General features: G+C 43.6%; 1 protein-coding gene across 3 annotated transcripts in view; it reads left to right on the top strand.

Moving 5' to 3' along the window:
* Nucleotides 1-24,305, top strand: part of NGEF (neuronal guanine nucleotide exchange factor) — a 305,718-nt gene that overhangs the window by 175,033 nt on the left and 106,380 nt on the right. Inside the window, exon 1 of one of the 3 annotated variants that reach the window (XM_075201741.1) lies at nt 23,854-24,066. The exons of 1 other annotated variant lie outside the window; for it this stretch is intronic. The gene's annotated coding sequence lies outside the window, so the exon portion shown is untranslated. Of the gene's footprint in view, nt 1-23,853; nt 24,067-24,305 lie in introns of those variants that run through there. One more of the 3 variants, XM_075201743.1, reaches the window with a different exon arrangement.

Raw genomic sequence — 24,305 nt, 5'->3', positions numbered from 1 at the left:
CAAGGTCTTCTTTATACCGGCATGACCAGAAAAACGGGAGGCATGAGCCCATTTAAGGAGTTTAGTTTGGAGATGTGGAGGAACCAAAGTCTTCCCGTGAGGAATGATCACCCGAGTAGGAGTAGTAGCCAAAATACATTCTGGATCTAGAATAGACCTAACACTCTCTTCTTCGGTATCCATAGAATCAAAGGAACGAGAGAGAGCATCAGCCTTCTTGTTCTTGGACCCTGGTCTGAAGGTAATGATCATATTGAATCGTGAAAAAAATAAAGACCATCTGGCCTGACGGGGATTGAGGCAGGATGCAGTTTGTAGATAAAGCAGGTTCTTGTGATCCGTAAAAATAGTAACAGGAAATCTGGCTCCCTCCAAATGATGTCTCCAGGCCTCCAAGGCCAATTTGATAGCAAGTAGTTCTCTGTCTCCAATGCCGTAGTTTTTTTCGGTGGATGAGAATTTACGAGAAAAGAAGCCACAGGGAGAAAACATTCCAGTAGAATTCTTCTGAGACAAAATAGCTCCTACTCCAGTGGAGGATGCGTCAACTTCGAGAAAAAAGGGGAAGGAAGAATCTGGCTGTTGAAGAATAGGTGCCGATATGAAGGCTTCTTTAAGATACTTGAAGGCCTCTACCGCCTCTGGTGGCCAGGTCTTAGCGTTGGCAGATTTCTTGGTCAGGGAAGTGATGGGTGCAATAACAGACGAAAACCCTTTGATAAAGTGGCGGTAATAATTAGAGAACCCAATAAAACGCTGGATGGCCTTAAGTCCAACCGGTTGGGGCCAATCAGAAATCGCCTTTAATTTCTCAGGGTCCATACGTAATCCGGAGCCAGAAACCACGTGACCAAGAAAAGGAAGATGCGTTTTTTCAAAGACACACTTGTCCACATTACAGTACAGATGATGCGACCGAAGGCGTTGAAGAATCAAGGAGACATGATGGCGATGAGTAATAATATCAGGTGAAAAAATAAGAATATCGTCTAGGTAGATGACAACAAATTGATACAGGAAATCCTGAAAAACTTCGTTAATGAAATTTTGAAAAACCGCAGGAGCGTTACAAAGTCCAAATGGCATGACAAGATACTCAAAATGCCCATCGTGCGTATTGAACGCCGTCTTCCATTCATCCCCTTGTTTAATACGGATAAGGTTGTAGGCCCCTTTCAAATCCAGTTTAGAAAAAATTGAAGCTCCCTTGATCCTATCAAAGAGTTCAGAGATTAATGGTAAGGGGTACCTATTCTTTTTCGTTATGGCGTTGAGGCCACGGTAGTCTATGCAAGGACGTAATCCGCCGTCCTTCTTTTTTACGAAAAAGAAACCTGCTCCTGCTGGTGACGAGGATTTCCGGATAAAACCCCTGTTTAAATTCTCTTTAATATATAGGGACATGGCCTCTGATTCGGGTAGAGATAATGGAAATACCCGTCCTCTAGGTGGTATCTTATCCGGCAACAATTCAATGGAGCAATCCCAAGGTCTATGAGGGGGTAACTTGGAAGCCTCCTTTTCACAAAAGACATCAGAAAACGAATGATATTGAGGAGGAATACCGGAGGGTGTTGGAAGACAGCCCATAGCGGGTCTATGAATCCTGGGAAGACATCGGGAATGACACTCTGAACCCCATGCAAGAACTTCCGGTTTCTGCCAATCTAAAGTGGGGGAGTGAAGTCTGAGCCAAGGTAGGCCTAAGATCAACGGGTTGATAGCCTTTGGAATGACTAAGAAGGAGATTTCCTCAGTGTGCAAGGCTCCAATGCGTAGAGACATGTTGACAGTTCTGTTCTTAATGGATCCTCCAATGATACGACTGCCATCTATAGCTGTAATGGCAATAGGTGGATCTAAGGGTTGCCTAGGCAATGATAACCGCTCTACAATGTCAGCTCGTAAAAAGTTCCCTGCTGCACCGGAGTCAATAAGCGCTGGAAGAGACAATTGTTTATCAGTATATTGCAGAATAACTTGGATAGAAAAACTAGAATCCATAGGAGAGAGAATGTTCATACCTAACTTAGTCTCTCCGTCATCAGTTAGGTCCGATCGTTTCCCGGGCGCTTCCCACATTGACTCAGGACATGACCGGGTTCCCCGCAATAAAGGCATAAACGATTCTTGAACCGCCTCTCTCTTTCCTCCTGGGATAAACGTGCTCTTCCCAACTGCATAGGCTCTTCCTCCGGTGTAATAGGACTTTGGAAGCGAGGAGCCAAACGGAAAGTAGATCAACGGGAACTCTCTCTCTCCTGAGTGCGTTCACGGAAACGTATATCAATCTGGTTACAGAGAGAGATCAAAGCATCCAGGGTAGTGGGTAACTCTCGGGCTGCTAGCTCGTCCTTAATACGATCGGACAAGCCTTGCCAAAATGTGGCCACTAAAGCTTCATTGTTCCAACGAAGTTCGGCCGCCATAGTGTGAAATTGAAGGGCATACTGGCCCAGAGTAAGGGTACCCTGGCGCAGACGGAGGAGTCCAGAAGCTGCACTGGAGACTCGTCCGGGTTCATCAAAGATGCGTCTGAAGGTTTCCAAGAAAGTGGCACAATTATGGAGAATGGGGTCATCATGTTCCCAGAGAGGAGAAGCCCAGGCAAGCGCTTGACCAGACAATAAGGAAATAATATAAGCGACTTTAGTTTTCTGTGTGGGAAAGTTTCCGGGCAAAAGTTCGAATTGAATAGCACACTGGTTCAAGAAGCCTCGGCATTCCTTAGGATCCCCATTGAACTTGGGTGGGTTAGGTATGCGGAGTTGAGAGGTGGTGGGAGCAGATACAGCTGAACCGCTTGGAGCGGGGGCAGGCTGTGGGGCCGGAGCAGGTGGAGGATTAGGAGCTGCCACCTGAGCTGCTTGGAGCGTATCCAACCTGTTAGACAGAGTCTGCAGAATCTGTAATAACTGTTCTTGATTTTTCCCCTGTTCCTCAACCTGAGCCGCTAAGTTATTCAGTAGTACTCTCGCAGTGGGATTCCCTGTCGCTTCCATCAGTTAGATAAGGGTCAGAGCAAACTGTTACGATTTTGATGCCTTAGTCAGTATTAGCACAGGCTTACCTAGGGCGCGGAGTCTAACGGCCTTCCGGTCTTCACCAAGAACCACCGCAAGGTAGTGTGGGCTTAGCTGCCGAAGAACCGCAGGTCGCGGCCCCCAGATTAGCCTACTGACGTACGGGAGAAAGTTCTAAGTGATGGCAGGCAGACAAGAAAATAGACAATGCGGTGCAAGTACAGGCACTAACCGTTAATTCCAGGCGTAGTAGGTCTGGAACAGTAACCGGTAGATGCACGGAGGCAATGGGTGCGTGGCAGGATCCAGAGAATAGTTGGTAACACAGCCGGGTCGGTGCACAGAAGGTATCAGGTATACGGTGCCAGAGGGAGATCCAGAGAATAGTTGGTAACACAGCCGGGTCGGTACACAGAAGGTATCAGGTATACGGTGCCAGAGGGAGATCCAGAGAATAGTTGGTAACACAGCCGAGTCGGTACACAGAAGGTATCAGGTATGCGGTGCCAGAGGGAGATCCAGAGAATAGTTGGTAACACAGCCGAGTCGGTACACAGAAGATAGTCCAGTTGCGTAGTGCCAGGGATAAGCCAAAGAATAGTCAGGTCACAGCCAGGTAGGTACACAGGAGTAGGAGGAATAGAGGGGTTAACAGGGAGCAGGTTCACAGGAGTCAGGACACAGGAACTGTAGCCAGGAACAGGAAACACATTGCTCTGACACAGGCAGCATGTCAGAGCAGGGAAGATATAGGAGTTTGAATTCCCCGCCCAGGAGTCACGTGATCAGCAGCAGAGAGAACCCGGAAGTGCGGCAGCGCTATCAGAAGAAGCGCTGAAGAGATGGACACCGCTGTCAGCTCCCGCTGACAGCGCAGCGGAACGGGAACAAGGTAAGTTCCTAACAGTACCCCCCCTTCAGGGGTGGCCTCCGGACAACCTATAAGGCTTTAGAGGGAACTTGGTATGGAATTTCTTCAACAAACTCGGAGCATGAAGGTCTCGTGCAGGAATCCAAGAACGCTCTTCAGGACCGTAACCTTTCCAGTCAACCAGGAACTGCAAGGAACCTCTGGAAATCCGAGAATCTAGAATCTCCTTCACCTCAAATTCCTGATCTGGTGCAGAAATAGCAGCAGGAGGTCTTCTTGAAGAGAAGAATTTGTTAACAACAAGTGGTTTGAGAAGGGAAATGTGGAAGACATTGGGAATCCTCAAGGTAGGGGGTAATTTTAATCTAAAGGCCACCGGATTAATGACCTCAATGATCTTGAAGGGACCGATAAATCGGGGAGCAAATTTCCTAGAAGGAACCAACAAGCGAAGATTCTTTGTAGACAACCACACTTTGTCACCAGGAGTAAGTAGTGGAGACGGTCTTCTTCTTTTGTCAAATGCTTTTTTACTGATGGCAGAGGTGTGAAGTAATTTGCGTTTGATAAGATCCCACCTAGACGAGAAGTCCGATAGAAGGGAATCCACTGCAGGAACCCCAGAAGCGGTTAACTCTTTGAAGGGTGGAACTTTAGGATGAAATCCCTGAAGAGCAAAAAAGGGAGAAATGGAGGTAGAGTCGTGTGAATTATTATTGTGGGCGAATTCTGCCCAAGGTAATAAATCAACCCAATCATCATGTTTAGCTGAAATGAAACATCTGAGGAATTTCTCCAATTCTTGATTCGTCCTTTCCGTGAGACCATTACTTTGCGGATGATATGCAGAAGAGAAATTTAACTTAATTCCACAAAGACGAGAAAAGGCCCTCCAAAATCTTGCCACGAACTGAGTTCCTCGATCAGAAACGATTCAGCGCAGCGGAACGGGAACAAGGTAAGTTCCTAACAGATGCATCGGTGTGTATAGACTGTGGGGTCAATTGACTCATCCAGTCGGACGTGGTAATGACAGGGAGTTTACCACTGGTATCACAGTCAAACAGATCTTGAATTCCTTGAGTTCTGGAGTTTCTGGCTGTACCATATGGAATTCAACTTCCAGGTGTATCAAGACCAGTTTAATGCTATCAGGCAGTTCTAGTAATGGTCTGATGTCACGATCAACTATGTGAAACTATAATGGCGCGCGTGCCCATAGTTTTAACAATTTGACCTACACACGCCACAAGGTTAACTGAATCTGTCTGGTCAGTTAGTGCCTGTGTGTTTGTTTTGTGCAAGAGAGTCTTGGACATGATGGTGCACTTGGCACCAGTGTAAATTTTTATTTTCAGTATGTTTCCGTTGTGTTTGACACAGAGGCTAGGTCCGTACTTCCTTATGAGTACTTTCACTCTGCTCAACTCCTCCCCTCTGTCTGTGCAAACTGCTACCCTTCCGGTGGTAATCTTGCTCTTTAAATGTTTGCACTCAGGTGAAAATTTAGGCACACTTGTATAAACTGATGAGCATTGCCGTCCTAAAGCTGTATTTGTGCCATGGAGTGGCCAATTTGCTCATCGAAAGTCATCTACACTGATTGGATAGACCAGTTTATGAAAAATTATCCCCTCACATTTAGTGTTACAGTTACTCACCCAGTGCTTCACATCACTCTCGGCAGCCAGGAAACTGCAGTGGAGCACAGGTTTCATTCTTTTACTGCATATTTTTTTCCCAAAGTCACAGAAACACTAAAGCCAAAAATGAATAGAGACAAAAGTAAAGAACATAAATGGCGACCATTTTGTTAAGGCAAAAATTCATTAAAACATAGGCAGATCTCCACAAAAATGGGTCTTAGACTGTAGACTAAGATGTTGGAGTGTTTCTGTGGGAGTTTGTGCCCATTCATTCTGTAGAGCATTTATGAGGTCAGGCACTGATGTTGGACGAGAAGGCCTGGCTCGCAATCTCCTTTCCAGTTCATCCCAAAGGTGTTTGATGAAGTTAGGTCAGGGCTCTGTGCGGGCCAGTGAAGTTCTTCCACATCGAACTCCTCAAACCATATCTTTGTACTCCTTGCTTTGTGCACTGCTGCACAGTCATGTTGGAATAGAAAAGGGCCTTCCCCAAACTGTTGCCACAAAATTGGAAGCATAGCATTGTCCAAAATGACTTGATATGTTGAATCATTAAGATTGCCCTTCAATGGAGATAAGGGGCCTAGTCCAAACTCTGAAATACAGCCCCATACTATTATCCCTCCTCCACGAAACTCCACAGTTAGCATAATGCAGTCAGGCAGGTATCGTTCCTCCAGCATCTGCTAAACCCAGACTTGCCCATCTGATTGCCAAACGGAGAAGTGTGATTCATGACTCACCAGAACACGTTTCCACTGCTCCACAGTCCAGTGTTGATGTCCTTTACACCACTCCATCTGACGCTTGGCATTGGTCTTGGTGATGTGAGGCTTGCATGCAGCTGCTCAGCCATGGAAACCCATTCCATTACGCTCCTGCTGCATAGTTTTGTGTTTACATTAATGGTAGTATAAGTTCGGAACTCTTAAGCTATGGAATTAGCAGAATGTTGGCTACGTTTACGCATCATGCGTCTTAGCAACAGTTGACCCTGCTCTGTGATGTTACATGGTCTTCCGCTTCAAGTTGCTGTTGTTCCTAAATGTTTCCACTTTCTAATAATATCACTTTCAGTTGACCAGCAGGAATGAAATTTCACGAACCCTCTTATTGCAAAGATGGCATCCTATCACAGTACCACGCTTGAAGTCACTGAGCTCTTCAGAACGACCCATTTTATATCACAAATGTTTGCAAATGGAGACTGCATGGCTAGGTGTTTGATTATATACACCTCTTGCAACAGGTCTGATTGAAACACCTCAATTCAATAATTAACAGGTGTGGCCAAATACTTTTGTCCATATAGTGTATGTACATGGAGAGGTCAGAAGAGTACCTACCAGAGCAGCAGTGGTAGCAGCTACTATTGGGGTAGCAGCAACGACTGGGCCAGACAGGGCCTGTCTGCTGACAGGCCCCATGTAGCTTCCACCTGTGCTGCACTGGGGCCCTGCTTTTCTTTGCGGTGTCAGCATTTTGCTACGAGGCCCTTAAACTTATACTTATACCTCTGCAAAAGGTAATTTAAGAAAGTGCCAAATCCCGGCATTAATTCCGCTTTGTATTGTCACATGCCTGTTTTTCCACCCATGAGCCACATGTTTTTAAGGGAAAGCAACTTCTAATGGGTGGAGCTAAGTATATTACAGGTTTGATGCTGAGAGCAGGCTAGGTAGATACATGAGTCTACTTATCCACCCACATGCAAGAATGGGATTTTACTGGATGAGATTTAAAGGTGATCCAAGGGTAGGAGAGGGCACATATAGGTGGTGGTCCCAGTTTTGCTGGGGGCCACATAACATTTTTCCATACCAGAGCTTTAATTTTACAGGTACTCTGGAGGTGACAGTAATCTACTTGTCTTGTATTGTCAATAAGTTGCCTTTTGTGATAAAATGCTTTCGTTGGTACACTTTAAACAATGTGATGAAAAGATTGAAACACAAATAATAAAGACAGTTCTGATGTTTCTTCATTGTCATGATTAATTTAAGAAATAATTGAGGCTAAAGTGACCTGCATTTTAGGAGACAAAAACAAGTAAAGCTGAAATTAATAAAGGGGGTGATCCCAAATTGGTAGTAGGCAGCACTTAATGAGATCATTTCACTATTTTCATCATGCACATTTCAAATCAGGACCACAGACCCAAAAGTAGGCGCAGATTGGTGTTTCGGAATATGGGCGTCACCGGTGAGCGTATAATCAGGCGTATTTGCATAAACAAAAATGCTCTGAGAACCTGCATGTTTTGCACCTTCGTAAAAGACCTTTGTATATATTAATATATTTATGTATTGCACTCAGAGTACAGTCCAGTATAACTGAGAAATATTTTCTTTTGTTTTATAAGATAAGAGAATGTCTTACAATGTACATTGAAAGAAAAACCTACATATTGTATTTCCATCCTTACCATAAGACATATATATACTGTATATACAGGAAAACATTTATATGTACTTCATTTAAAATTTAAACGTGATCCTGGAGGGGATCCAAGTATGTCATAAGGTTTTTTATTATGCAAATTGGGACAATAAAAATAATGGGTAACATTTCCAAAGATAAAAAAAGACAGATTTGCCTTAAGTGTCAATTAGGATTTTCTCAAAGGTATGGGAAAGAAAACATAGTGTAAACTAATTCTGAAATATAGAAGCAGGTCCTTTAAAAATTTCTTTTTTATTTGTTTTTGACAATTTTACACCATTTTCCCCTGTATTCTTTTTGAGAATACCCTCCACAGTAATTGAAGTAAATGTGTATTTTTCTAATTTTGGGTAATATTGTAAGAATATTGCCATCTAATTTTCCCCTTCATAGAAATAAAGTAGTAGTTTATCATATGGTACCTAATAAAAATAACACTGTTGGAACATCTAACACTGGTCCAATTCACATGCTGCAGATTTGAGCAAGAGTTTCATCAAAGTTGTTGCAGCTGCAGTAACTTGGACACCCAGCACCGCTGTCTTGGCTGAGTGCCCTGTGTATAACTCTGAATGGTGCTTTCTGTGCTATACTCTATTAAGCTATCACCCCACTATGTATCAAACAGAAAAGTGAATAGACTGTTACTTCCTGGTAAAGTATTGCGAAATGATTGGTACCGTTAGTAGCCATTGTGTCTGTGGGGTGGACTTTCCCTGTTAGCCTGATGTGTCCTTTTTTCACCCGTCTTCAAACATTCTCTACACTTAAGATAGGCTGGGTACACACTACAAAATTTTCCGACCAATGTGTTATCTACGATTGTACCATCTACTGAAAAAAAAAAAAGTCTCGATCAGCATGCCGATTCATGCGTGCACACTATACATGTTCTAAAAGATTTACCATCGGCTGAAAACATCATGGGGTGTATTTACTAAACTGTAGGTGATTTTGTTTTCAGTCCAGCAATCTCATGTGTAAGTTTTTTAGCCTACCCTGAAACCTGAGATACACCTTTTTTTGTTAACATTTTTCTTTTACCATAAACGTATTCACACTACATAACATGTCTTTCACTCTGTAAATTTATCAAGCTGTGGGTTTGAAAAAGGGGAGATGTTGCCTATAGCAACCAATCAGATTCTAGCTGTTACTTTGTGGAATGTACTAAATAACTAGAATCTGATTGGTTGCTATAGGCAAGTCTCCACTTTTTCAAACCCGCAGTTTAGTAAATATACCCTCTATAGAGATCCTGAGTGCATACACACTGCAGGATTGGAATGACATTGGCACAAGATTTATAGTTCTGCTGAACAATCAAATGAAACGACAATCTGTACTTTGGAACGACTATCGTTCATCGTTTACGTATGCACACTAATGCGATATTGATCCGAACGGTCATTTATCGTTCGATTGACCTAATATTATTATTATTATTATTATTATTATTATTATTAATAATAATTATCATTTATTTATAAGGCGCCACAAGGTTTCCGCAGCGCCGTACACAATACAAACAATGGACAGTACAGGGAATAACTGTACAAAACAATAAACGAGTAGTACCAAGACTTCAGAGACTCCAGGCAAGGCAAATATATGGAGGTTGGAGCAGAAGAGAAGGTAGAGAGAAAGGAGGGAGAAGGGCCCTGCTCATACATGCTTACATCCTAAGGGGAGGGGAGACAGACGACAGGCACAGAGGGTGTCGGAGGAGGGGAGCAAGCGCTCCCCTCTACTGAGCAGGAGCGAAGAGAGGAGAGAGACCATGGAGAGAGGGTTAGGTGGAAAGCTGGTAAGCTATGCGGAAGAGATGAGTTTTGAGTGCCCGTTTGAAGGAGCACAGGTTGGGGGACAAACCGATGGAGCATGGGAGGTCATTCCAGTGCAGGGGGGCAGCTCGGGAGAAGTCTTGAATTCTGGAGTGGGATGAGGTGATCAGAGTGGAGGATAGGCGACGGTCATTGGCTGAACGCAGGGACCGGGCGGGAGTGTGGATAGAGAGGAGATTGGAGATATAAGGGGCAGTGGAGTGGGAGAGAGCCTTGTAGGTGAGGGTGAGAAGTTTAAAAAGGATTCTGTAAGGGAAGGGGAGCCAGTGTAGGGCAAGGCAGAGAGGGGAGGCAGAAGAGGAGCGGCGAGAAAGGAAGATAAGCCTCGCAGCTGCATTGAGTATAGAATGAAGAGGGGCGAGGCGAGAGCGGGGGAGGCCGGTGAGGAGAAGGTTGCAGTAGTCCAGCCGGGAAATGATAAGCGCGTGAATAATAGTTTTGGATGCTTCGTGAGATAGGAAGGGCCGGATGCGGGCGATGTTGCGAAGTTGGAAGCGACAGGATTAGGCAAGGGATTGAATGTGGGGGGCAAAAGAGAGAGAGGGGAGTCGAGGGTGACTCCCAGGCAGCGGAGTTGGGGGACAGAAGAGATAGTGGAGTTGTTGACAGTGATGGAGAGATCCAGGTGGGAAGGGGAATGAGACGGAGGGAAAACAATGAGTTTGGTTTTAGCAATGTTAATTTTGAGAAAGCGTGAGGACATCCAAGAGGATATGGCTGAGAGGCAGTGAGAAACACGATAGAGATGGGGGGGGGAGAGATCGGGAGAAGAGATGTAAAGTTGAATATCATCGGCGTATAGGTGATACTGAAAACCGAATGAAGTGATGAGAGCACCGAGGGAGCTAGTGTAGAGTGAGAAGAGTAGAGGGCCAAGAACAGAGCCCTGAGGGACCTCCTACAGGGAGGGCGGAGGGTGGGGAGGATGAGCCGGAGATGGAAACAAAGAAAGAGCGGTTGGCGAGGTAAGAGGTGAACCAGGTGAGGACAGAGACAGAGAGAGTGAAGGGTCTGCAGGAGGAGGGGGTGGTCTACGGTGTCAAAGGCTGCGGAAAGGTCAAGGAGGATGAGGATGGAGAAGTGACCCCTGGATTTAGCAGAGAGGAGATCATTAGTTACATTGGTGAGGGCGGTTTCAGTGGAGTGGAGGGGGCGGAAACCAGATTGGAAAGGGGCAAGGAGGGAATTGTCTGAGAGGTGACAGGTGAGGCGTTTGCAGACAATTCGCTCGAGAAGTTTAGAGGCATAGGGGAGAAGTGAAATGGGGCGGTAGTTGGCAAGTGAGGTGGGATCAAGATTGTTTTTTTTTAGAATAGGCGTGATAAGGGCATGTTTGAAGGAGGAGGGGACAGTGCCAGAGGAGACAGGTTGAAGAGGTGCGCTAAATAAGCAAAGACAGTGGGGGAGAGGGAGCGGAGAAGGTGAGAGGGGATGGGATCTAGGTGGCAGGTGGACGGGGGAGTGGAATGAATGAGGGAGTTGACTTCATCGCCCGTAGTGGGGCGGAAGGAGCACCAAGGTGGGATGTGGAAAGAGGAGGGAGTGAAGAGAGAAGCAGGAGAGGGTGGGGAGGAGGAGATATCAAGTCTGATGGCCTCAATTTTGGAGGAGAAAAAGGATGCAAAATCAGGAGCAGAGAGGGAGAGTGGGATAGGAGGAGGCGGAGGGGTGAGGAGAGAGGTAAACGTGGCAAAGAGACGGCGGGGATTAGAGGACTGAGAAGAAATGAGGGACTTAAAGAAGGATTGTTTGGCAAGGGAGAGGGCGGAGCAGTAGGAGAAGAGAATAAAGTTGAAGTGAAGGAAGTCAGCCATCGAGCGAGATTTCCTCCAGAGGCGTTCAGCTGCACGAGTGCACTTCTGAAGGAAGCGGGTGAAATTGGAGTGCCAGGGTTGCGGAGTTAAGGGGCGACGGCAGACAGAGGTGGCAGGGGCGACGGCATCCAAGGCAGTGGTGAGAGAGTGGTTATAGAGAGAGGTTGCTTGGTCAGGGCAGACCAGGGAGGGAAGAGGGGAGAGTAGGGTTTCAAGAGTGGTGGAAAAGGAAGTAGAGTCAACAGCGTCAAGATTGCGCCGAGTAATGGTAGATTTAGGGAGGGGTGGGGCAGGGGAAGACGACAGGTTGAAGGAGAGTAGGTGGTGGTCAGAGAGTGGGAACGGAGAGTTGGAGAAGTCGGGGCAGCACAGTGGCCTAGTGGTTAGCACTTCTGCCTCACAGCAATGGGGTCATGAGTTTGATTCCCAACCATGGCCTTATCTGTGTGGTTTGTATGTTCTCCCTGTGTTTGCGTGGGTTTGCTCCGGTTTCCTCCCACACTCCAAAAACATACTAGTAAGTTAATTGGCTGCTATCAAAATTGACCCTAATCTCTCCCTCTCTGTTTGTCTCCCTCTCTGTCTGTCTGTGTGTGAGTGTGTGTCTATATTAGGGAATTTAGACTGTAAGCTCCAATGAGGCAGGGACTGATGTGAATGAGTTCTCTGTACAGTGCTGCGGAATTAGTGGCGCTATATAAATAAATGATGATGATAGTCGGCTCAAAAACCTGTAGTGTGTATCGAGCCATAGTGAAAGTTAGTTATTAAGCACAAAACATCCATTAATCAGTTACGAAAGCACCATTGTACCAGCCAAGTGCCTCGTTTTGCGTACGTGGTGGCATTTGCAGAGGAGCATGAGTTGCATGGAGTGAGGTTGGCTCGTTCAGTTTGACCATTAGTCTGTGAGTGACATACAGAGGAAAATGATAGATTTGTGGCTAAATTTGAACAAAATACTTCCAAAACCTGGAAGTAAACTGGGAACCTCTATCAGAAAGAATATTCTCTGGAATACCATCTAATCTGACTATTGGACAAAGAGTGAGTCAAGTCAGACTTTTAGATAATCCAGTGAGAGGAGCAAATATATCTATTTACTAAATCTATCCACCACAACCTAAATGGTATTAAAATCTTTCAGAAATGTTCTCAAAAAGAGAGCAAGGTATGGGAATGAATTGCTCCAGCCTCAACTTCAGCTGCATCTACATCAACAATGCTAATTTGATGTTGAAGACTTGGGGATAAATTTATCAAGCTGCGAGTTTCTGGCGGGTTTGAAAAGTGGAGATGATGCCTATAGCAACCAATCAGATTCTAGCTATCCTTTTGTAGAATGTACTAAATAAATGATAACTAGAATCTGATTGGTTGCTATAGGCAACATCTCCACTTTTTCAAACCCACAATTTACAAAGTAAAAGACATGTTATATAGTGTGAATACATTTATGGTAAAAGAAAAATGTTAACAAAAAAAGGATTGGTTGTTATAGGCAATAAACACACTTTTCAAACCCGCCGGAAACTTGCAGCTTAAAAAAATTTACTTCCTGGAGTTGAGCTAAAGGCTGTTTTCAGAAGACCATTCTGCAAGACTAGACCCTAGGCAACAGCATAATAAGAACAGAGGTCACAATGGTAGAGCAGGACTTAACAAAACGTCTATAATACTATTACTAATATGTTTTAAAACCTACAAATCTATGTATAGCTTTGATATTAGAAGGCAGGGCCCAATCAATGATTTCTTGTACCTTGGAAAGATGTACAGTAAACCCAGTCTGGGACATAATATACCCAATAAAATATTTCTCCAGTTTAGCAAACAACTGATTTTCTCTCAACGCTTGCAAGGCAATTTTTACATATCTATGATGCTCAGAAACAGAAGGAGAAAAAAAAAATATCATCAAGATATATGACACAAATCTCCACATTAAATCCCTAAAAATCCTATTAATAAAATCTTGGAAAACTGCCAGAGAATTACACAGTCTGAAGAGCATGACTAAATATTCATAATAACCACTATGAGTACTAAATGCAATTCTCCATTTGTCTCCTTCTCTAATACAAATAAACTTGTATGCACCCTTCAAATCAATCTTACAAAAGACAATAGCCCACTTAATCTGATCAAACCATTCAGAAATCAGAGGAAGAGGCTATTTGTTTTTAATTGTGATCTTATTTAGGCCTCTTTAATCCATGCAGGGACATGGTCCTCCATATTTCTTACATGCAAAAAAGAACTGAGCGTCTGAAGGAGATGTGGAGGGTCTAATAAATCATTTTTACAAATGTTCCTTAATATAGTTCTCCATTGTCTTAGGCTATTGTTTCACCAAACAGTGTACAGCGGCACAAGTACCGTATCTTATCTGGGATCAATAGATGATGGTATAAGTCAGAATGCCTTGTGGCCTCTTATGAACCCCTAAGTTGTTATATCCCATGCCCTGCTAACACTAACTCACTTTCTCTTTTGAGGCTCTCGTGGGCATGTTCAATCCTAGTGGTCCCCAGGACTGGATAGAGAATTCTCAACATTTAGGTCTGATGGAACTCTCAAAATTCCAGATTTGGTGACCAATGAAAAATATATTTTTGTGTGATTTTTATGGCATGTGTAAAAAAACCCCCCCAAAAAAGAGGAAGAGACCTGTAAAACCTGTACAACAGTTAAAATAAGTTTTAGCTCCAGGCAAATGGCAAAGCCCTTAATCCAGCACTAGTCACTATATTCTTTAAAATAACCTAGTTAGGAATGTAGTAGCAATATATTTCATTGCAACCAAGCTCACCCAGAAAGATATATTTTGACCACTGAAATAGTTATGCATATTGCATATATGTATATTGCCAGAATCCACACCAAACAGTTTTAAACCAACCTCACAGCACTAATTTTGCCTACTTTATATAAAGTATCTGTACTTTGATTTGGACTTTAAAAATTGTAATCATATCCACACCGTCTACATAAACTGAACATCCATTCAAGGTTGTATAACTGTGGTGTTTTTACTGCTGCTCAAACTATAACCTCACCTATGAATAACTCCTAGTGGTTCTCTAAAATAATATCACATTATAATTCAGACAATACCACAATCACAGAATGTGTAGATGATGATTAGGATGGGAATGTAATTAAAGAGCATTGATTCCAAGGATATAAAATAACTACTCACACAGTCTTTACTACAGTGGTGTACTGAAGGTATTGATACCCTAATTGCTTCATATAATTACAAGTCTAAATTTATGAAGAAGCACAGCACTATTTTTTTTTTTCTTTTGCTGAAATGAATGTTTGTAGCTGTTGGGACAATCTCTTCCTTTACTAGGAAAAACAAAAATCCAGAGGACTGATCTTCGGTCGAGGCCTGGACCCTTGAAAACCTAAAGCCCAGGATATTCTCACACCAAAGAGATAGGTAAACTCATTGGCTGCAGTTGATGTCCCAGTGTGTCCCACATGGGTGTCCTGAGAACTCCACAGAACATACTATGGATGCGCTTACAAAATAGTTCATGTTAGCATCTAAAAGAGCAAATTTCTTTAGTCAGTGCTCACCGCTGGGCCACTGCATCCTTGAAAAAGTTTCCCATGATCAGATGGCAGGCTGCTCTAACCTCCCACCCATGGTGATTAGATTGTTGGGGATTGTTGAATGAAAAATATATGTTATATAATCTTATAACAACTTGAATGTAAGAACTTCATTTCATATAGAGGTGTGTTTGACCACACAAAGTTCTTAGTACCAGTTTTGCAGGGGCCTCAAATCACTACTATGTGCTCTTGGGAGAACCTGTTCCTTCCAAACTCATGGGCAGATCACTTTCTCCCACACTCCTATCTGTTGAAATACTTTCTAACGATATGATAAAAGCCGGTTTAAGATCTCATAGGGCCCCATGCAAGATACTGGTTTTGGTCCCTGAAAAAAAGATCTCTCCCATAGCATACCCCTGCACTTTTCCTCCATATCACTCTTTTTAATTACCTTTGTTGAAATTCAAATTCCCAAAGATAACTGTTCTGCCACCACCACAAAAGGCTCCAGGTATTGTAGGACTAAACATACTAGGCAATCTGGGACTTGTAGTTCCACAACAACTAGAGGACAACAGGTTGCATAATACTAGTCTGCTTCAACTTTTGACTACATATATTGCTGACACAACAAATTTTGTTAAACATATTAAATGTATAATAAAAATACTATACTCACAAGCAATTCTCTCTCACAGTTTTCAGGCAGCTTGCCTAGTCATGCTGGTCTGGTCATGACCTGAGGCAGCATCCATAGAGGGTGGGGTATTATTCTGGGCAGAATCTATAGAGGGAGTGTGATATGCCCTAGAAGAGCACTCCAGACAACATGAATGGAGCACTATACACACCCCCTCCAAGGCTTGGCTATGCCTCTTCCACCTCCGACTGGCACACATGATTTTATGCCATGGTGTCAAATCTGGGTGCACCACCGGTAATTTAGGTGAGGCTTCAACCTAGTCTCCTGCCCGACTTTCCTGGAAACTCATCACCTCCAATATCTTCCATCTTCTTGGGCACTTGTCCCCGCTGTTCATCAGGAGTGATTTATTGACTAATATCATCCAATACTGTGTGGGTAATGATGTTGAGGCCTACTACCTGACCAGACCTGACCCGGCACCCTGAGAACAGCCTTTTTTGCCTGATGATCAAAGTCGTACACTGAGGCCTTGACAAGCTCTGCTGCTCTCATTCTCTCTTGGCTGTACATCACGCTGTGCCACGTGTCCTGCTGCACTACTCCCTCCTCAGCCTATGCAATCCATAGAATTTTGTTCTGGATGACCATCAACACCCAATTCCTGTTAATCCTGGAGACATGATGCTGAGTGAGACACTTGCACCTTTAAAGGCACTGTACCACCTCCACAAGACAAGAGAATCTCTCAGTGACCTCATAAGCTTACGCCTGCAATATTCTAAGGATTAATCTCTTGAGCCACTGACACACTTCACTTTTAAAGAGACTGGCTGGATCACTTATAAATAATTTATTGTATAAATATATTTAAATTATTAGTGCAGTGCACCAATTTATATCATTGCAAATGTACCGATTTCTGAGGTATTGATTTCTGAGACAGTATATCATGTTTGGGTTCTGTAACTTTTCTATAGGAAATCACAAGTAAGCATATGCGTTGAGGGGATGTGTTTTTGCAACTGACTGGAGACAGGTTATTTCATATTAATTAGACCTTTTCATCATTGAGTGACCAACACGTCTACTGAGCCTGAAAGTACAGGAGGGGAAATTAGACTTGCTGGTAGACTTCCTCTGGATGCAAGTAATCAAAGTTGTATGTGAATTTTGCAAGTTAAACTGCGTTAAAAGCAAGATTAAGGAAAATGTTATATCCTGATGGTAAACATTTAATATAAAACCTCAGACGTTGTAGCAGCAATGTAAAAACCCCTCCAGGCTGATTTGTGTGCAGGCTGCATGAAGCACCTGGATTGGTTACAGGCACAGGAGGCTGGATTACATCCTGCCAGGGTATCTGTGTAAATTTGTATAAAAAGCGGACTGTTTGACCATGTAATGTATTATTATTACATCTGTGCCTTTCTGGAGATCATTAGTACCACAAACTTGTGTAAATGTCCTTGTAAGGGCTACTTGAGCTAATAAACATCACTGCTTAAGAAACCTGCTTTGACGCCTACTTACCTGCTGTAATTCCTGTGACCTACAAATTAGACCAATCTAATCCATTATCTGGCTACTCTGAGGTTTGGTCTCAGCATCCCGTACCAACACTCTGCCTGCTATCCTGCAGCTCTGGCCAGTGTGATAGGCCAGGGGGAGCCATCCACAACAACCCTGATCTGAAGGCAAAAGGAAAGGTGTATCAGCCCAGGTGCCCAGCAAGGGGGTACCCTACCAGCGAGAGTTACACAGAAGGGAGAAGTGAAGGTGCCGGTGAAGCAGCCTACTGGTGGCAGCAGGCACCTCCAACTGCGGTTAGAGTGGGATTTCTTGGGATAAAGAAAGGAACTGTGGCAAGGCAAGCTCTGCAGGTCGCCAGCAACAACGGACAGGGTGGCATAGGAGGTCCATCCTGTCACAAAGACCCTCTTACCATGTTGGCCTCTGAATTATCTAGGCCTCTGTACCACCTAGGTTACTGCACTACTTTGGCCTATCTAGGGGGCATATTTACTACAGAACCGCCGATTCCCAGCGATTTGAAGGCATTTTTTAAAACAGCACTTTTATTAAAGACAAAGCCCACCGCCTCATATTTCTGCCTCCTCAGTGTTGTCCTTGGGACCTCCCATTTTTTGACACTACTATGCTCCTCTACTTTGCTGATTGCTTTTCATGTCTCTCCATACTGCCCAATCACAAGGTTCATACCCCAAACTAAACTGTCCCACTTGACCCTACTGTATCTCATTATCCCCTCTCTAGAATGTAAGCTCTAATGAGGCAGAGTTCTCTCTGACTTATGTCTCATATTTATCCTTTATCCTTTTTACCTCATACATTGCTCATTTTGTTATGTATGCCACGCAATTTATTCTGTTATTTCATCCATGCATCTTTTATTTACTCAATTTTATTTCCCTTGTCACGTCTGATGCTAGATCTTTTCTGTATACTATGGGATTTATGCTGTTAATTGAGTCCATGCATTTACTATTCTGCTCAATTATATGCAAATACCTATTATTATGCTTACTCTACTTAAGTATGTGAAATATGTCAGGAGCTACGGAATCTGTGGCACCACATAGATAAACAGTAATGATGATGTGAAAAAGTGTGCCATTTTTGTCAGGAGCCGCTGCAGCCTCGGGCACCGCCGCGACTCACTTCCTGCCTGGGTGAACGTCCCGGCCATCTCCATGACGACCGGGGCGTCACTTCCGGTTACTCGGGCCAAGGCAACGGTCGGACGCCGAGTGTACCAAGCGGTGCGCCCCGGCAAGTGCTGCAGCCAGGCGCATGCGCTAGGGTATTGCCTGCGGGCTAATTAATTTCTGTAAATTTATTATTAGCCTAAACCTGTTATTCATTACAGGGCTAAGCCCTGATTGGCCAAAGTCTGTATATAAGGCAGGGAGGGCTTAGCCTTCCTGCCGGTTATAGCGTCCTAGTGTGTTACTTGTGCTGACCTGCTCTGATATACTGCTGGATTTCTGTTGTGACCTTTTTGCCTGTTTACTGGACCTTGCCTTTGCCATTGCCTGTGACCCTGACCTTTTGGCCTGTACCTTGGATTCTGCTGATCTGCTCGTGACCCTGACCCTTTGGTGTGTTTCCTGACTATTCTACTCTGCTAGTGACCCCTGACCTTGGATTTCGTCCGACCATCCTCTACCATCTGTACTGTCTCCAGGCCTGCGCTGCGGTTAGTATAACGAACCTACACTACATTGGAGTTAAGTCCTGGAGGCATCCGAGTACCTGTGAGCGCATCTAGCTCTACGGAAAAGTCAGCTGCTATAGGCAAAGACCTCCGCCAGTCCGTTCTGCAGGTTCGTTATCTGACCACTAGCAGCCTAACAATTTTCATATAATCTTAAGCTTATTAGCTTTCTTTGACAAAAGTATCTGTATAATAGCAGTTAATAAATGTTAATAAATTTTACAATACCGGATACCAGATTACATTTGCTAAAACCGGCAGCCACAAAGAAGAATGTCAGCAATAGTGACTGGACAAGCAATACGATTACTATATAAATTGCACAGATACTACAGATGGCTAGAAAACTATACTAATCACAGCCTCCACTGAAGTGCACTTTACCTCAAGCTGCAAACACTGGCTGTGTAACTAAACATCACCCCTACAGTAGTGACAGCTCCACATACCCACTGTCCAGTAGTAGTGGTGACCTGGATCCAGCTAACAATCCGCGATTTCCAAATCTCCAGCGCTTGACATCACTTTTGAGAGAGGATGTGGGAAAGAGAGTGAAAAAGTGAGAGGAGATCTGAGAGAGGACATGAAGCTAAGAGTGAGAAAGTGAGGGGAGATCTGAGAGAGGACATTGGAAAGAGAGTGAGATAGTGAGTGGAGATCTGAGAGAGGACATGGAGCAGAGAGTGAGAACGTGAGGGGAGATCTGAGAGAGGATGTGGGAAAGAGTGAGATAGTGAGTGGAGATCTGAGAGATGATGTGGGAAAGAGTGAGATAGTGAGTGGAGATCTGAGAGAGGACATGGAAAATAGAGAGGGAAAGTGAGTGGAGGTCTGAGAGAGGATTTGGAAAAGAGAGAGAGATAGTGAGTGGAGATCTGAGCGAGGACGTGGGAAAGAGAGTGAGATAGTGAGTGGAGATCTGAGAGAAGATGTGGGAAAGAGAGTGAGACAGTGAGTGGAGATCTGAGAAAGGACGTAGGAAAGAGAGTGAGATAGTGAGTGGAGATCTGAGAGAGGATGTGGGAAAGAGAGTGCGACAGTGAGTAGAGATCTGAGAGAGGAGAGTGAGATAGTGAATGGAGATCTGAGAGTGGATATGGAGCAGAGAGTGAGATAAAAAGTGGAGATCTGAGAGAGGAGAGTGAGATAGTGAGTGGAGATCTGAGAGAGGACATGGAGCAGAGAGTGAGATAGTGAGTGGAGATCTGAGATAGGAGAGTGAGATAGTGAGTGGAGATCTGAGAGAGGACATGGAGCAGTGAGTGAGATAGTGAGTGGAGATCTGAAAGAGGACATGGAGCAGAGAGTGAGATAGTGAGTGGAGATCTGAGAGAGGTCATGGAGCAGAGAGTGAGATAGTGAGTGGAGATCTGATATAGGAGAGTGAGATAGTGAGTGGAGATCTGTGAGAGGACATGGAGCAGAGAGTGAGATAGTGAGTGGAGATCTGAGAGAGGAGAGTGAGATAGTGAGTGGAGATCTGAGAGAGAACATGGAAAAGAGAGTGAGATAGTGAGTGGAGATCTGAGAGAGAACATGGAAAAGAGAGTGAGATAGTGAGTGGAGATCTGAGAGAGAACATGGAAAAGAGAGTGAGATTGTGAGTGGAGATCTGAGAGAGGATGTGGGAAGGAGAGTGAGATAGTGAGTGGAGATCTGAGAGAGGACATGGAGCAGAGAGTGAGAAAGTGAGTGGAGATCTGAGAGAGGACTTGGAGCAGAGAGTGAGATATTCAGTGGAGATCTGAGAGAGGATAGTGAGTGGAGATCTGAGAGAGTAGAGTGAGATAGTGAGTGGAGATCTGAGAGAGGACATGGAGCAGAGAGTGAGATAGTGAGTGGAGATCTGAGAGAGGACATGGAGCAGAGAGTGAGATAGTGAGTGGAGATCTGAGATAGGAGAGTGAGATAGTGAGTGGAGATCTGAGAGAGGAGAGTGAGATAGTGAGTGGAGATCTGAGAGAGAACATGGAAAAGAGAGTGAGATAGTGAGTGGAGATCTGAGAAAGGAGGTGGGAAAGAGAATGAGTTAGTGAGTGGAGATCTGAGAGAGGATGTGGGAAAGAGAGTAGAGATTTTAGAGAGGAGAGTGAGATAGTGAGTGGAGATCTAAGAGAGCACATGTGAAAGAGAGTGATATAGTGAGTGGAGATCTGAGAGAGAACATTGGAAACAGAGTGAAATAATCATTGGAGATCTGAGAGAGGACATGGAGCAGAGAGTGAGAAAGTGAGTGGAGATCTGAGACAGGACATGGAGCAGATAGTGAGTGGAGATCTGAGAGAGGACATGGAAAAGAGAGTGAGAAAGTGAGTGGAGATCTGAGAGAGGACATGGAAAAGAGAGTGAGAAAGTGAGTGGAGGTCTGAGAGAGGAAGTGGGAAAGAGAGTGAGATAGTCAGTGGAGATCTGAGAGAGGATGTAGGAAAGAGAGTGAGAAAGTGAGTGGAGGTCTGAGAGAGGAAGTGGGAAAGAGAGTGAGAAAGTGAGTGGAGGTCTGAGAGAGGAAGTGGGAAAGAGAGTGAGATAGTGAGTGGAGATCTGAGAGAGGACATGGAGCAGAGAGTGAGAAGGTGAGGGGAGATCTGAGAGAGGATGTGGGAAAGAGAGTGAGTTGAGATCTGAGAGAGGAGATGGAAAAGAAAATGAGAAAGTAAGTGGAGATCTGAGATAGAATGTGGGTCAGAGAGTAAAGGGTGGCACTGGTTGGGGCTGGCATAACAAAGAATTACGCAGGCTATCGGTGTATTCATATCTCAGGCAGTGAGTTTGACAATTGTCAGCTTATGCTGGTAATCAGTAACCAGGGACATTCTGGGCTTGGCACTCTGCAGAAACCACACAGAGAGACATAGAAAATCACTGCATACCCTGTGCCTCAAATGGCCATGATTTGCAATACCCGTGTAACCTGAATTATAGCACTTGACCTTGTAAAGCTGAGAGGAGACAGTGTTATGTTTGCACAGCACAAACAGCTCATCAAAGCTCATCATTAAAGTCTATTTTCTTCACGGCACCTAACTCACCTAACTCTCCAAGTTGAACCCACACATTTCTATACCTGTAATATAATAATAATCATCGGGTTATTAAATATTTACCATGTAATGAGGAAGGACGTTGTTATAAATAGGTATATACTATTTTGATTTAGAAAACTAGCTATTTAAATCTTTTTTCCTCTTTGTAGTTAATGATCTCATGACCCAAATTTCACTGGCTGCAAGGTAAAAATCAGGAGCCTTCAGTGTTTTGGAAAATACCTGCCTGACTCCTTGGGTGGAGTTTACAAAGTTAACATTGTTTTATTAACTGTTTATACTAACCTATAATATTCTTGTATTCTGTATACTTGTATTCTGAGAATGTTACCACGTAATCTGATTTATTTTTTTGGGTGTGTTGCATTAATATTAACGTGCCAGGGTCTTATGAAAAATTAATCCAATGGCTGTATTGGCTGTATTTAGTGTCTAATGCTAATGAAAGATTTATTCTGCAGGGTAACAATGGAACCAATACAAGCTTACACTGTGTTGTTGTAACACAATATATGTCTCAACAATGCTGCATGTGTGACAAAGTACTGAATATGTTGCTCTGACATTTTGTAGACTGAACCAGTTTTCACCCTATCTATTCACTAGGAACAAATGATAGTAGTGAGACATGAGAGATAAAGTGCCTCATGCCTCAGGATTGTTATTATAAAGAAGTACAAAAACTGCCCAAGGGTGCATTTAGGGTATGTACACATAGGTACTAATATATTCATCTGCAGTGTGTCACTCTGTGCTTTATGCACTGAGAGGAGAACGTAGCATCAGCAGGTGTCAAAAAATTCGTTAATGTCTATTAAGAGGTTAAACACAAAAATTCGGCTTAGCTAGCCAGTGTTTCCACCGATAGGATTACTAGGTTTGACTTTAATGTGAAATTTGTACAGTTTCCACCGACAGTATTTTCTAGAGTATTCACCAAGCCACAAATGTAGGTGTGAATGTGGGCGTACACCTTGAAATGTACTAGACGGACAAACAGGTGTAATTCCACACAAGAATAAGCATTGTGAGCGCGCACTTTCTGACCCCTGCAGGCAGTGTTCTAAAAATCATCAGTAAATATTAAAATTTATATTTGTTTTCTAATGAAATAAATAGCAAAAATGTATATATAAATATATAAAACACTATTCTTTGATCTAGCATTAGCACTATGACAATCTGTGTTGGTGTTTTTGGTTTCAGTCTAGCAATCCCATGTGTAAGTTTTTTAGCCTACCCTGAAACCTGAGATACACCTTTTTTTTTGTTAACATTTTTCTTTTACCATAAACGTATTCATACTACATAACATGTCTTTTACTCTGTAAATTTATCAAGCTGTGGGTTTGAAAAAGTGGAGATGTTGCCTATAGCAACCAATCAGATTCTAATTATCATTTATTTAGTACATTCTACAAAATGACAGCTAGAATCTGATTGGTTGCTATAGGCAACATCTCCACTTTTTCAAACCCACAAATTGATAAATTTACCCCTAATAATACACTGTGAAATGTATAAATTGGGCATATATAACTGCTTTGTTAAAATGACTCTATGGTTAAATGTGTATTTGTTTTAGTGACAGTGTTTATGTATGTATATGAGTAGTGTTTGTTTGTTCTGACATTCCTTCGCACAAGCACGGGGAGTGGTTGTAGAAATAGCACAAAGGAATGTGGCATTACCTTTATAAAATTATAGGGAGTGGTTGTGTTCTCTAAAGTTACCTTTCACCAGGTGCGCTGTCTCTTTAAGCTGGCATTACACCGTACAAAGTAACTGAACACAAAGACCTGAAGACCTTTGGTACCGCAGGAGTGGCGGCAGAGACACACAGAGACAGGTGGAAGCACAGGAGAGAGAGACAGGTGGAAGCACAGGAGAGAGAGAGACGGTCACAGCTGCTGCCCTCTATACACGGAAAGGTATTATTGGGGGAGACATATGACTGTGGGGTAATAAACACTACAGTAGAAGCAGAATCCAGGTGAGCCAGGACCCTGAAGGGGTATCTGCCCATTACACCACAGGGAAAGCAGGGTCACGGTGTGAAAAGTGGCAGCATGCAGGACACCATTGGTGAGAGACTACGGAAGATTTCAGAGTTATAAAGAAAATAATATGACAACACTAATGGTAGACAGTGTCAATAACAATGGGACAG

The sequence above is a fragment of the Mixophyes fleayi genome, chromosome 3 (genome assembly GCF_038048845.1).
Source record: "Mixophyes fleayi isolate aMixFle1 chromosome 3, aMixFle1.hap1, whole genome shotgun sequence".
Lineage (NCBI taxonomy): Eukaryota > Metazoa > Chordata > Amphibia > Anura > Limnodynastidae > Mixophyes > Mixophyes fleayi.
This window is presented reverse-complemented; position numbering and strand designations above follow the sequence as displayed.